Here is a 16,646-nt window from a genome sequence, read left to right as displayed (position 1 = left end):
TTTAAAATTTTTATAAAGAAGCCGATAATTATTATAGTTTTGGGCTTACAAAACAATATTGACGATTAGCCACTAGAGTTGCAGTCTGACATATCAAAAATGCAGTCCCTAGATTTTTAAGGTGGGCATGCACCTACTCATTGCCTAAAAAGCTATTGTAGCATGATGTCTTCAACAATCCCACGATGGGTATCGAACACGTGATGTAATTATTTTTTTAATATACGATAACAATTTAGCTCGACTTAATATTAGTTCAACATAATGGCAGTTGATGATCGTCCCTTCACTTATGATCTTTGATGTAAAGAGACAGTTTAAGGACACCCGAGCTGACAAACGTATCGAGCCATGAGAAAAATGTGGATGTGGATGGGCAGTATAATCGTAATTTTGGAGACGAATATGGGGTGAATATTGAGGGCAGTGACGAGTTCATGTTCCACTCTCATGGGAAGGATGATTTTTCTTGTGGGTTTGAGATGTTCAAGACATATGAGCCCGAGGCCACCACTGTAGAGCCACCAACAAAGAGAGCAAAGGCTCAGGGTAGAGACTATAGTCAAATACCTGACGAAAGAGAGTCTAGAGTGGACAGTATTTTGCGCGAGATGCAATCCAACTTGTCAGAGGTCAAGGTGTAGTTACAAACCATCACCGATTTGTTGCATACTTTCTGTTGGATATGTCTTATTATTTTAGTCTTTTGCTTTGTAATTTGTTTTCTTTTTTGTTTGGAATTCTCGTAGTGTTATTATATCCTTGTGTAGGGTAGAACAACATCATTCGTCGGATTTGTGCACGATGGTTCTGATGGACATGACCATGATGATTGTGATGATCACGTCCATCCCCATGAAGAACAAGAGCCAGATCCCTCCACTGAGGCGAAGAACACCCCACCATCATCGAGCCGGAGACCACCCGCACCATCCACACCACCACCACCTCCACCATCCAGCCCGAGACCACAATTGAAGGAATTAAATTCCTCATAGAAGTGTATAAACGTCATGCAAGAGCTAATCAATTTTGAAAACACAAAATAACAGAGAAGTAAACATATAAATTTACATAGGATAAACGATCAAAACCTATAAGCATGCTTTTCAACATGGGGGAAGAGAAAAGGAAGCACTTAGCCTTGTAGAAATCTTTCTTCACAAAATTTCATTCCACTGCTTGATCTCCCCAAACAATCAAAAATACAGGAACACTTCCAAAACACCAAACCCAAAATATTGAACACCACCACATAATTACCTTGCTATTCTCCAGCAAGGAAGAGAATATGTCGGCTCCTTTAGAGTTTTTTGGGAGAAGAATGGTAAGAATGTAGAGAGATTGAGAGAATGACTTTTTTTTAAAGAGATTTTCGTTTGAGTTTTTCTTTTACAATGAACTCTTTTGCTCTTTCCTGTACTCACAATACATATTAAATAGTTAAGAGGGAAGGAGTTATCTAACACCCAACCCATGTAAATAAATAACTCCCCTGTAATAAAGAGTTATCAAATGATATTATATTATCATATAATATAATATACATTATGATTAATTAACCAATTTAATTTATCAACTATATATTATACATTTTAACCATATTAAGATGCAAATCTCTATTTTAATCTATTGTTTAATATGAATTTTATTCACATTAAATTTAACCTATAGCATTTATAGGAATCTTATCCATATAAACAATATTTGAATCTTATTCAAATAATTATCTCTCACATATTATATAGCTTTAATTATAAATCATGTTTATGATTAACTATATATTATACTTTATATTAATCACATTAATATAATTAATACCTTTATTTCCCTTAAATTAGTTGAACAATTCAAATTATTCCAGGAATAATTATTCCTTGTTTTATCATGAGTGAGCTAGTAAAGGGACCTTATGAACCTATAGATTAAAAGTTCCAATGATACGAGATTAATTAATAAATTAAACTTTTTAATTAAATTAATCTACATTCATTAACTGTTGGCCTCTTCACTAAAGAATTTCAACTACAATCTTCGCACTGTAGATATATTTCTATGTCCACGGATATAACCAATCAACAGTAAGTTTATAGGAGTTAACAATTAGCATGCGGAAGCAATTTAGATCTTAAGCACTCTAATTATATTAACTTTGAGATTAAAGCAGGCATGTTCATATCAAGAAATTAGGGTTTTAAATACAACCTCCATAGAAACTCAAAAATTGCCCTGTGCTTAAATCTGATCACGAACCCTTTATGGACCATAGCTAGAGTCTTTCCCACTATTCTTTGGCCTTAGGATAGATTGTGGGATCCAATTTGTAATGAAATTGAAGGGAATTTTAGAGTTGGGGAGAGTTTTTGGAGTTATCAACTTTGAGAGGATTTTCCAGCTTCATAAGCTAGCCAAGAAGAACCCAAATTCGGAAATTTTCTTTCTTTTTAAAGAAGAAAATCATGCAATTAAAATTGCATCTTAAGGTGACACCTAATTAACCATTAATGAGGTGGATTTGTGAGGTGTTTAACTTAGTGGAAGATATACGAAAACTCCACTAACTAAAAATTCATTTTAATTTTGTATTTCCAAAATAAAATTTAAATGAACTTCAATTTTTAAAAAAAATTAATTCAAATCATTAGTTTTAAATAAAACCAACTTCTTTAAACAATTTTAAATAAAATTAGTTATAAAAATTAATTTTAAATAAATAATTTAATATCAAATATTGAATTAATATAACACCAATCTCGAATGTGAATCCCCATTCACGTGTATAATATTTAAATTGAATTTAAATATTCACAAATCTCAAATTTTGTTTAATTCAACAATCAAATATCTAATTATATTGTATATAATTAAAACTTCATTCCCTAATTCGAATTTGAATATTTACAAATTCTCTCATCATACTGCCCTAAAGTTTAGTTCGATGTGAGCTAGTAGGGGGATCTAATAGACCTAAAAATCATGAGCTCTAACGATCGAGATTAATTGGCTAATCTCATTACCCCTACTAACCAACATTCGTTAACTACCGAGACACTCCACTAAAGCCTAGTAGTTATACTCTCCTCACTATAGATATATATTTGTCCACATGATTTAACCATGATTAATAAGTCGATTCTTCACAAGTTGTTTGTAATTACAGCTGGGTCAAAATTACCATTTTACCCTATAATTACATCTTGCTCCTTAAGTCTCATTGATCTTCTAATGAACAATTGATTTGTGGTCCAACCATCAAATCAGGTCCCTCTTAGGCCTTAGAGATGGCAGGGCCTCTTGTTCAAGACTTCAAGTCAGCACTTAAGGAAGACCTGACTAAGCAAGTTTCTGGGTTATTGAAAACCAGGAGACAGAACCGAAGTCGAGGAAGGAGAATCATATGATCCTCCTTAATTCACAAAGCCTAAAGTTGACATTTTAATATTGATTTTATGAAAAAAGAAATAGAGGAGAATATGTCTACTAACCCTACAGTCGGGTAAGAGTGAATTTCATCTTGTAAGACTATGTCCCCAGCTATCTACTTGCTCTTACCTCTAAAATGTGAGGTTCATTGAGTCGTCAATATTGAGCTGCTCTCACCAATGCAGATTAAAAGATAATTCCAAATAAACAAGAATTCATAGTTAGCTTAGGATTAAGATCGAGTTACCTAGGTCATCGAATTGAAATAGTCATAGTAAAAGTGACTTATTTCGCGGTTCTTTCTTATGCAAATTCATTGCATAGGACGCCCCCACTCACATGTCCCAACATGACAATTTATGATTACTTCATTTGTAACAATTTACAACTATTGTAACAATTACAAAGTGGGCCGCATCCATAGTGTCCCTAAGATAAGGTACCTAGCCTTATCCCTATACTATAGACCATTTTGGCTACTACTCAAACTTGATCCATTTTTATGTCTCTACATAAATTCTGAGTATTCATGCTATATCAGGGGTTCTTTATTTATTGGATTTAGGTTTAAAAAGTGCAATTCACATATTCAATAACATTTTTACTGAATAAATTTCAATAACAATTTTATTGCAAAATAGAATATGTTTAATGTCTACAAACCAAGTTTCAATTAAAGAAAAATTAATTCTTCAATTAATTGTAAAATGGTCTTTTATTTAATTTTTCAATTAATTCTAAAAACGGTTTTTATTCTCCAATCATTTTTTCTCTAAAAAAAGGTTCTTAGTTTTTGAAAACAAAAGTAACAAAGAGGATTTTGCCTTTTTTCTTCCTCATGTTTTCCTATCTAGATCTACTATTTCTTGAGCAAAATTTTCATCGATTTCAACCCGTTCTTTGATGAGTGCACGTTGAAGATCGGGAGTTATGTTAATCTTGAGAGCAACCGGCTTTGGCGATTTAGCACTGAGGTCGCACCGATCTTGCTTTCAAGGTAGTGGGTTTTTCACGGCATAGCGATCGACATTCGATTCCAACAATTTGAAAGCAAGAGTTTTTTGTACCCAATGTCGATCAAATCCAAAAACGTTGTTCCAAGAATGCCCTAGATGTCTCTTGATGTTAATTTTGGCATTTCCGACAGGAAAACTCCTCCAAGACATGGGGCTAGGGTTCATCAGGTCCACATTGGAGCACGAAAAGTGATCGTAAAAAAAGAGGAAGATTCTAGAAGAGCTGATTTGAACATTGTATCGTGTTGGAAGAAAATCTAAATCCAAATATGGAATTTGGAGAGATTCATCCAATGAGGATCTCAAACTTATGCTACCAGTGGAATTTTTGTAGCACAATTCCCTTTCGAAAAGTGAACTTTGGTTTGTTTTATAGTGGTGAAATCAATTGGATCAGGATTGTTGTCAAGCAACATAAACTTGTGAGTTCTCAAGGGGTAAAGGAATTTTGATATGAGGTTAATGTTCTTAGCAAAGTAAGCCATCTTTTTTGTACGTGTAGAGAAGCAACTCATAGGCTGCTGCTTGTTTATTAGTATGTCTGCAATGAACTCTTGGAGAAACACTTGTCAGAGCCAATCTAGAGTTGGATTCTTGAATTTGGTAATTTTCTTTATTATTATGCAACAAAAGGCGTTCCGATCTATTCGAATAAATATGAAATCAAAGCCAACTGTGGATCAACATGAATTCGATGTAGGAAGAGGTACAAAAGAAGGTATATGTGTGTGTGTGTGTGTGTGTGTGCGCGCACTCTAGATGAATGAATGATTTGTTGAGAAGAAATTTGATAGATATTATATTTTACTTTAGAAATTTTATTTCATTGCTACATTTGAGTATGGTATTCAACATATATTTAGGAGAAATTCTTATAAATAGAAAAATCTAAAAAATATTTATACTTTATAGCAAAAAGTTCCAAAAATGCTTGCACTTTTGGAACTTTGTGCTATAAAGTGTAAATATTTTTAAATATTTTTTTATATTTAAAAAGACCCGTTTGATTAGTAAATATTTATGAGTAGCAAATGACATGTCTAATAAGCATGAATGGATATAATATTTCATGTGTGTTATATTTGTAATATTGGAGCATAAATTATCCGTAAACTAATGAAAATAAATAGAAATAAAATAAATATATGTATATTTAATTGTATCATAAGCAAAAAAAAAATTAAGTTAATAATAAGTTCAAGTTGATTTGGGTTATTTTAGGTGACCCATGAACCAATCCAAGCTATAAAATTTTCATTTATTTGGACCTAACCCAACCCAAACCGCACGGGTTGGATTGGGTTGATCAATTTTTTCGGACTACCTGATTTTTTGAACACCCATAAGGCAAGTGATAATTTCCTTATAGTCAAATAATAGATTTAGACAACATGCATTGCTTTGTTTCAATCCAAGTCTTTATAGTGAAATAATACATTAAAACAACAATAATAATAAAGATTAATAAATATATGTATCTTTTATCACTGAAATAAAATAAGTATAGTAAACCTAATAAAAAAATGGCAAATGGGTATTTCTATATTAAGATTAAAAAGAAAACCAAAATATGAACAAAGAAAGTTAATAACATTGATTTCTTGGCATCGAGTAGTATCTAACCAACATTCCAAATTGAGCATGGGCTTTTAAGATTTGTAGGTTTCTACTATTACATGAGAAGACGAAGCAATTAGTATAAGATTCAAAATAAAGATAAAATGTCAAATCTCCATTTTCATTGTATTTGTGGGAATGAAGCAATTAGTATAAGATTCAAAACCGAGTCTTCTGTTAAGTTCATCTAACCAGCAGAACGACGCCTGTTCCTACAGTTCCTAGCCATGTGCCCAGGTTTATTACAATTAAAGCAGAGAAACTGTACCGTTTCTCCTGAAGAGGGCTTCTGTTTTTTCTGTTGGTTCTAGTTGTTGGAGCCACGATTCTGACCCTTCCTCTTATCCCCTTAGATTTTTTTTCAGGTTTTACCACGGCAGATGCAGGTTTCCCAGGTACTGCATTCACATCCTCCCTCTGGTCCTACTTCTGAGCTTTCTCCTTGATCCTTAGCCAAGTGATAAGACTCTCCAAGGAGAACTCCTTGGTCTTATGCTTCAAAGTGTTATTAAAGTCCTTCCACAAAGGGGGCAGTTTCTGGAACTTGAGATAATGGCTAACAACATATTTCTTCGACCCGACTTCCTCGGTACGCCTTTTGCAGGGCATCCCATACCTTCTTCACTGTCTTCATAGTACTATAGTAGTCATACAGATTATCAGTCAAACCCTTTTAACTATTGTTCAGTTGGTTCATCTAAAGAGATGATCAGCTTATCTCTAGTACAAATTTTGACAACTTTCTTGACGGTGAGAAAGAACAACATCTTTTGCTTCCACCATTTGAAGTTCGCTCCTTCGAATCGAAATGGACGGTTGATGTCAGATATCATAACATCATTATTGCTAGTGAGGTCACGAAGCTCGCTCTCTTTAAGACGTTTCGTGGCTCTGCCCAAGTGTGCAAGTATGTATGGAGAATTGCCACGTCATCCCCAGGATAAAATAGCCAAAGAAACCCGATCGAAAATGCACTGTTACCGACTAGAACACACACCCTTTCTGTAACGCCCCAGGCCCAGGATTTGGAATCCGGATTTGGCCCCTAATGGCCCAACATTCCCCTACGTCCTCTGTGACCTGGCTCGTCATCCTCCCTAAACCAACACTGGTCCTTTCAACATGCTTTGTTCTCACTCACATGCATTCTAGGAAAATTCCCAAGAGGACCCAACATAGGATTGCTCCAAGCTAAGCACGCTTAACTTTGGAGTTCTTATGATTGAGCCACCGAAAAGGAAGGTGCACCTTCTTGGTATAGGTAGTAACTTTCAATTCTTTTAAGCCTTTCTTAACCATACTTTCATGTCCTCAGGATCCCTCTCATTTCGATGTGATATCGGTTTATTCATGTTGTGTTTGAACGCATTTATATGGTGAAAATATTGTACCTTAAAGTGCTTAGGATTGACCTCGGTCAGCCCCGTGTGAAATTTTGATCATAATTTCACGCTCCATTAATAATTATGAGCCTTATCCTTGAACTTGGCTCTTCACCTCAACTTGGTCTCTTGGCCTCGACATTGATTGCCTCAACCTTAGATATTCGTTTCAAATTAGTCGAGTCTCATCCTTGGACTTGGGCCTTCGCCTCAACTTGGTATTCTCGGCCTTGACATTGGTTTCTCAGCCTTTGCTATTTGTTTCAACTTGGTATCCTTGGCCTCAATTTGATATCTTCTGCCTCGATATTGGTAGCCTCAGCCTCGACCTTGGCTCTTCGCTTCAACTTGGTCTCCTCGGCCTCGGCATCAATTTCCTTAGCCTCAGCCTCAATCTCTACCTTAGTTCATCGCTTCAACCTGGTCTCATCGTTCTTAGCATTGGTAGTCCCAGCCTTGGCCTCAGCCTCAACAATGGTAGCCTCGGCCTAAGTCGTCTTGAACTCAGCTTCAACTCTTTGACATGTTGGCTTCTTTGACTTGGTCATGGGTAATTCACTTATAGCTTCCGCTTTCAGAAATTCTTCTTTAATATGATTGTCAAAGCTAAGCCATTATAGCCTTTATTTCCTTAATTTTGCATAGATTTTCAATCCTTTATTGGTATATCACTCTCATCGCCACAAATGGTGCTAACTGTTTATGCCAAATTTTGGCCAAGGAAGAACATATATGACCTCCACGTGACAACAACGGTAAATTTGTAATTTGAGGAAGAGATGATCTGCAAAACAAAGAAAAATAACCTTGATGCCTAAGTCAGTAAGAGAATTGTAAAATAGAGAATAAGTTAGAAGTTTATAGTTCTCATATGGAACGATCATGGCATATTTATAGCAGATTTGAGATAGGGTTTATCTTAGTCCAACTAGGATTAGGATATGAGTTTCCTAATCCTAGATAAGATAGGTTATCTGTCACACCCCGCCCCGAGCCCACACTCCTGAGCCCGAGGAGAGGCATGAGGGACCGTAGATACCACCCTTTTGTGATACCTACTGTCCAACTGAACCTCTTTCCAACACTCAATAAAATTTAAGTCAAGGAGATAATAACAATTGATTAAGTAGGCCCATTTTATTACAGCAATATAATGTTCATACAACTCCAAGACTTAATTACAAAGTTTACACAACCATTCTTAAACCCTCCGGAAGTGTAACTATGGCTTGTGGCAGACCTTGACCTTAGCAGCACCTTGGAACTCCTCACCTTTCGCTACCTGAGGGGGAGGGGGGGAGAAGAAAAATATTTGGAAAACATTAGCTATAAAGCCCAGTGAGTGGTGTCTTTAAATAAACAATAACTTTGACTACAGGAATATACTTTTTGGAAATCAATACATAATCAATAAGTACATTACCACAAGTTCACAATTATTTCTCCAGCTAGACCACTGGATTATCCCCAGCTCATCCACTGGACAAACATTCACAGCCATACCACTCGTTATTCCTGACATGATTGTATCTTAAAGCAATATAACAACAATTCTTGTGGAAACTTTCCCTATACCCTATTATCCCACCAATGTGCACATCGACTATATTCTCGCTAGCTATGTTTAGGCAACTTGACTATATTTCCCGCCGGTCATCACCGACTATAATTTCCCGGCAACCAAAGCCAACTATCTTTTCCCACCGATCGAAGCCGACTATATTTTCCCGCCAAGTACCTTTTTAAGCATGTTAACTGTATATCCCGGGTACAATTCCAGTTTCCAACACAACATACAAGCAATATTTTATCAAACATAGTAACACAATAAACATGTATTCTTGTTCATGCCCATTTAATATTATCCCCTATATATTTACCTATATATATAGAAATACATCAATAATACAATAACACAATAACCACTCACCTTGGTTGGTTATGAACTTTCCTTTCCGAAGTGCCTTAGGTTTCCTCGGTTTCCCTTTTAAACCCTAAATTCCATATTCAATTATCAGCTTAGATTACTCATAGTTCAAGAACTTATTTAAAATACTTCCTTCTAAAAACATGTTCTAAAATGTCTCAAAAATCTTACCCTAAAATCTTAGCTCAGAACTCCTCGTGATTTGGCCAGAATCACCAAAACATCAAGGATGGCTCAAGCTTTTCCGACAGCTCGACCCTCCTGTCTTTTCCTCATTCTTCAGCCCGATTCCTTGGAGATTCTTCTCTATCAGCCCTACCCTAAAAAATAGACTCTCAGAGCTTTCAGGTGGCTTTGGAATCACTCCAAACCATGAGTATTCTGGGAGAACTTCTCGTCCCAAGTTGATTCTTTCCAGACCTTTCTGTCCAACAGCATCTTCTCCTCTTGGAACTTTTTGACCGACGCATGGTCTTGCTACCAACGCATTCGTTCTTCCATCAATACATAGTCTCCTCCCAATTAGCCCTTATACACTCTTCCTAATGTCCTTTGAAGAGAATTCGAGTTATGATGCGAAAGATAAGTCCTTGGCCCTATTTATAAGCGTCCAAAATCTCTCCAAGGCCGACACCTCCTACTTGGCCGCATGTCATGTCCTTTCCTTACACTATTAATGGAATCTTACATCAATCCAAGGTGTCTTCCTCTTCCTTTAGCCAATGCATAGCCCTCAAATTTGCATGTCTTCTTGTACATCCACCTCATTTTCTTAAGGCCTATGATTCCATCCCAAAAAGCCACATGTCCGAATGACGACCTTGAATGCGTCCATCCAACTTTATATGCATTCATCCCTCATATGTGTCCTTCTAACTTCATATGCGTTCATCCAACCTTACATTTTGCCCTTACGGTATCTTTAAATCTCATCATAACACCCTTCAAGCCATTGCTGCCTATCATCTTTCCTCATATGCGACCTAACCTCGATTGTGCCATTTTCAATTAACACAACCTTACCTTGTGCATCCTATTTATGCAACTTGGTCGCATATGCTTGATGCTCGCAAGGCCCATCCTTGGTCGCATGCCCTCTACCGCATGGCTCACCTTTGCCCTATGTGCTCAACTAGGATTATGACCAACCCTCTTCCACCGCATACTATTTGCTCAAGCCTTGTCCTATGCGCCCACACGCCCTCGGATGTCCAACGCATATAGCACATTTCCAACGTATGGCAACCCTTGAGTCAAGCTAGTTCTCAAGTCAACTCCTCATGGTATAACTTACCATTGCCTAGGCTCTTGCTAACGCATCCCTTATGACCAATGCATGTGTGTCCTTGTTGCTTGTCAACATCCTTAATCTCTTGCTCGAGACCAATGCAACCAGTCCTCATAAACCTTATTACCGCAAGCCTTAGCAACGCAAAGACAATTCACCATGCACTCACCATGGCTTGTCTCCTCGCCTAGCTCATCCTTAGTAAGGCCGTCGCATAGCACCATCGCATAGTGTTGCCGCATACCATCGTGTAGCATTGCCGCATCTCTCGTGTAGCATCGCCGCATCCATCGCGTAGCATCGCTGCATACGTAGCATCGCCGCATCCATCATGTAGTATCGCCGCATCCATCGTGTAGCATTGCCGCATCCATCGTGTAGCATCGCCGCATACCATCTCGTAGCATTGCCGTACCATTTCCGCATGCCTCCATCGCGTAGCATTGCTTCTTTTACCACACGATCAACAAGTGCGCGCAGCTTCAATGCCCAGTGCCCTTGTTCGTGTAACTTGAGGCTGCCGCATGCGTTTTTCTAACCTCTCAAAACATTGGTTGCCACATGCGTTTCTCTTGGCCACACTTTGGCTTTCTTAAACACCCCCAAATAACCTCTAAATGAGCAAGGCCAATGCATGGAACAACACTTAGTCAATTTTCTAGCTTTCAACACATAGTTCCTCTTTGGATTCATACTTAACCAAATTTTCACTAGTTAAGGCTTATTTCAAAGCTACTAAACAAATCTATTTAAACACTTAGAATTTTCCTCCTCTTTGACCTAGGTAACTTCCACTTAGTTAATCCCCTTAATCACCTACTTAAATAGGGAAAAATGGAAATCCGGGTTTCAAATTTACTTCCCCCTTAAGAAAATTTCGTCCTCAAAATTTACTCGAACTATCTCCAGTTTAAGGTTTCACAACAACCACTATTGTAACCTCTTATAACCTTGTCTATTACCACGCTTCCAGTGCGCTACTCTGATACTAATTTCTTGATACCCCACCTAGCCCTTGCGAAGCTAGATGTTGAACCCAACTGTCTACAACATAGCTTCTCTATCTCAAATACTAAACGAGAATAATTTAAATTCATCCTTACCTCCCTCGGTAGATCTTCAGGTAGCAGTGTGAGTTTCAACTCCGGTTGCCTGCTAGGTCATGCCACTTCCGCCATTTGTCTTAGTCTATTTCGACTAATTCTTAGGATTCTTTTTAAACCTTTACTCTACCACACTTCCCTCTGGTTTTACTAAACTCAAACCTCAAGTTTCCTAGACTTAATCCTTCGATTTTTAAGAATTTATGCTTTGATACTGGACTAGTATCAACTCAATCTCAACCTTTCCTCAGGTTTTACATATACCTTTACTCTGATACCAAGTGGTATCAACTAACTCTTTAACCTTCCCAGAACTTATACTTTGATACTAAGCTGGTATAAACTAATTCCTCAACTTTCCCTAGAGCATGAACAAGAATACATTTTTATTGTGTTACTATGCTTCATAAAATATTGCTTGTATGTTTTGTTGAAAACTGGAATTGTACCCGGGATATATAGTTAACATATTTGAAAAGGCACATTGGCAGGAATGTAGGGTATAAGGAAATTTTCCACAAGAATTGTTGTTATATTGCTTAAAGATACGATCATGCCAGGAATAACCAATGATATAGCTGGGAATGTTTGACCAATGGATGAGCTGGGATAATTCAGCGGTCTGGCTGGAGAAATAATTGTGAACTTGTGGTAATGTGCTTGTTGATTATGTATTGATTTTCAAAAGTATATTTCTATAGTCAAAGTTATTGTTTATTTAAAGACACCACTCACTGGGCTTTATAGCTCATGTTTTCCAAATGTTTTTCTTTCCCCCTCAGGTAGCAGAAGGTGAGGAGTTCCAGGATGCTGCTAAGGTCAAGGTCTGCCACAAGCCACAATTACAATTCCAGAGGGTTTAAAGAATAATTGTTGTAAATTTTGTAATTAAGTCTTGGAGTTGTATGAACATTACATTGCTGTAAAATAAAATGGGCCTACTTAATCAGTTGTTGTTATCTCCTTAACTTTAAGTTTACTAAGTGTAGTAAAAAGGTTCAATTAGATAGTAGGTATCACAAAAGAGTGGTATCTGTGGTCCCTCACACCTCTCCACGGGCTCAGGAGTGTGGGCTTGGGGTGGGGTGTGACATTATCTCTTAAGCTAAATAGGTCCAGGCATGCATTTAACATGCCCTATTAATCAAATTTCAACATGTGACATCCCAAATTTTTTAATTAAAAAAATAAAAAAAGAAAAGGCGATTCCATTCTAAAATCTCATTTTCAATATTTTCCTGTCTGAACTTAATATCTACCATTTTCTCTCTCTACTTAATCTCAACCATTCATTCTCTTTACTCTGGACCCAATGGTTGAGGCTAAATTCTTCAATTTTTATTATCATTCAATTTTCATCCTCCTAGCCACCTCCTTGAGAAAAATTATATAACAAAAAACTCCAACACCTTATTCCTTCTTTGTTCATCTTAGAGAAAATTGTTGGAGTTTCATTGATCTAAACTTGTATATTTTACCTATTTAGAGGTGATTTGTCACATCCCACACAAGATTACCTTCCTAACCTGGACGGAATGGTGACTGCAGCAGTTACCAACCCTTTTGCTGGCACCTACTGCCTATCTTACCTGTTAAATATTTCTCAAAACCTGAATACATACAAATTAACTCAGAACTTAACACATTTACATTACAAGGTTTGGCAGCATTATTCATACATGGATATTACAACCTAGTGAGCCCCATCAAGAATACTAGTTACTAGACAGACACATGTGTACTAACTAACATAGATCTTCAATTACGCTTCCTTCAACCTGTTTCTTTGAGCGGCAGAGCAGCAGCAGAATAGTCTTTTGGGAACTGAACACTACCTGAAAGAAAACATTTGAAAACGTGAGCTAGAAGCCCAGTGAGTGACTTAATAAAAATATAAATCTCATGCTCAAAACCGAAAGCTTGAAAACATAATACTGAAACTAAAGTATACCGAGCAAACGTGTATATAAAACCTTTAAAACCACCATCAAACATTATTATTCCTTAGTTGAGAACGAGCATACGTCGCTCTAGCTCCCAACGTCTATTACCGGCCAAGAGACCTATACTCTGGCCTCCCTTTGCTGGTATATAACCGAGGAGACCCATACTTCAGCCTCTCATTCAGAACTACCTACGGCACGTGGAGTTTTCTATGTACCGTCAACACCTTAGGTACATTTATTCAGATACCTCCTTACCTTTAGTATCCGGCTCACTTAAGCTATCAGGTTCTCAAATATAGCATAGAAAACTCTTTAGGATACCTTCTCTACCTTCAGTATCCCTTTTCATTATGTTTAGGAATACCAACGCATGTACTTTAACAATCTTAGGTATTTAAAACATAGCACATCAAGTTTCATTCAACCTTAGCTTTAACCCTAACGCATGTTTCATACTTTGTAAAATAAGTTGACTTAAATCATGTTGAACTAGCTTGTAAAAACTATTAGCATGCGTTAGATATGGAAAACATACTTGGAAAACTCATACATTAGTAACACCAAGCGTTGATAAACACTCATAAGCATTAGCAATTCCAAACTATCCTTCTAGCCTAAGAGAAGATATGATCGCCTTTATCCTTAGTTGAGAGTGAACTATTAGATCTAACCCTCAATGTCAACCTTGTTCGGGGAGAACCCTTTTTCTCAATCCCTCGATGTCGTATTACCTACGTGCACGTAGTTATAACTGAGTACCGTCATACCTTAGGTACTTGACTAGGATACCTTCTCATTGTCCTTCAGTATCCTTAGGATACCTTCTCGTTGTCCTTCAGTATCCTTAGGATACCTTCTCATTATCCTTCAGTATCCATCATATAACTAGTCATAAACATTTAGTCGAACACTAAGGCTTAGTGTTCTAATCATCATACTAGTTCATCATAAAAATGGAGTTACTTAAACATGCTGAAAGTATTTAGACAAGATAACATATTTAAATCATGTCAATTCCATGGAAAACATGCTTTACTTAGCATGCAAAACAGTTTCACAAATATGTTGCTTGGCACCTCATTTAAACACTTAGCATGAGAAATATCTTCAAAGAAATCACAGTTTCTAAATCATTAAAATAGTAAGTCATCACATAATCACGCACAGCTCGTTGGCCTCTTAACGGGATATACGCCTCTCCTAGCTCTTCTTGGCCTGAAAGAACATAATTCCCAGTTAAACTTCTTAGAATTCTTAGCAAAATACCTCAAATAGTTCATTTACTACTGGAATTTTCATCATCAAAGACAGCTTTACTAGCAAGATTCTCCTTATGAGCAAGATCAAGCTTTTCCCTAGCGATACTCACCTTACCAGCGATACCAACGATACTCACCTTACCAGCGATACTCAGCCCAATTTCTAACGAGATTTCCTTCTAGAGCGAGATCCTCAGCACAAAATTAGCGATATTGGCTTCATAAGCGAGATCCTCCTTCTCTATATGAGCTGTTTGCTTGTTCTTCCCAAGTAGCTGTCTGCTTATGCACAGATTCTCTGTTACAATTTCAATAATTCATAACTCAAAATACAGCCCTCTTTTGAAAAAACTTCCTTCTACAAAAATGTTTAGAATTGAGTTAATTACCTTAAAATTTCAACTCAAAATTCCTCATCGTTTAATCTGAAAACTCAAAACTTCATCATTGGCCCCAATTCAAGCAGCTACCTGCTTGTTCAACAATTTCCAATTCAAACTTCAAAATTATATAACTCGATTTTCAAACCTCATCTTAAAAAGTTTCATTCTACAAAGTTGTTTATAACTGAGTTAACAATACTACCTCAAATTTTTAGCTCAAAACGCTTCGTAATTCGTCCTGGAGTTTCAATTTTTCACTGATGGCCTAGATTCACCCGAGAAACGAACCCTTCGTATTTATTTTGCCCCTCCGGCCTTATTCCAAAAAGTTTTCCTTCCAGAAGCTCAGCCACAAAAAATAGACACACAGAGCTTTCAAATGCCACTAGAATTACACAAATAGCCTAAGTAGTTTGTCCAAACCAACCCAATGAATTTGATATTCTTGCTTATATTATTGCCTAAAATCCAACATGAACCCTCCTTGTGCCACCTGGCCCACTCTTGGTGATGAAGGGCTAGGATTTAGCAGGATTTCCTTTTGTTAACTTCACTCACAATATTACTTCAACACTACACCTCATTAGATGGCATGGTCTCATTCATATGCTTATTATGCATTCCATCATCAAGCATGACCTTCCTTAGCTTAGCCGAGTTTTGTCCTACTTTTAAACTTAACTACCCAAGAGCTTATTTCTTCTTGCTTCCATCTTCTACCCTTCCTAAGATATGGCTTCATTTAGCTCATTAGAATACATCACATTACTTACGCTTACTTTAAGTAATTAGAGTTCGGGTTTTACATGATTCTTTTATTTTAATTTTTTATTGGGTTGTGTGTTAAGGTGTGGGTATACCTTGGGTTGTAAGAAAAAGTTAGTAGATCCGGAACCAGTGAAATGAATCTAGGTTTCTCTTTAGCATAGGTGAAAAAAAAGGGTCGTATAGGTTATATTCTCACCTGCAAGAGAACTTTTATGAGTAAAATACCCAAGAAGGTGTCTTGGAGAGTGGACATAGGCACACTGCCGAACCATTATAAATTTGGTGTCTTCTTTTTCCTAAACTCACTTTATTTTTGCACTTAGTTTATTTTCTAATTTGTTTATAGTATGTTGGGGTCGATTTGTTGTTTTGCATACTTATGTTTTTAGCTATCAACTTGAAGTGATTGGTTGATGTCCTTTTATTAATTTGAAGTTCAACTTTAATTGTCACATTTAGATTAATTAGAATTTCGATTTATGATATATGTTACTAACTTGAAATGATTGTTTGATACTATTTAATTTTCTTAAA

Source organism: Benincasa hispida, unplaced genomic scaffold (genome assembly GCF_009727055.1).
Source record: "Benincasa hispida cultivar B227 unplaced genomic scaffold, ASM972705v1 Contig737, whole genome shotgun sequence".
Lineage (NCBI taxonomy): Eukaryota > Viridiplantae > Streptophyta > Magnoliopsida > Cucurbitales > Cucurbitaceae > Benincasa > Benincasa hispida.
The sequence above is the reverse complement of the archived record's forward strand: the minus strand, read 5'-3'. Positions refer to the sequence as shown.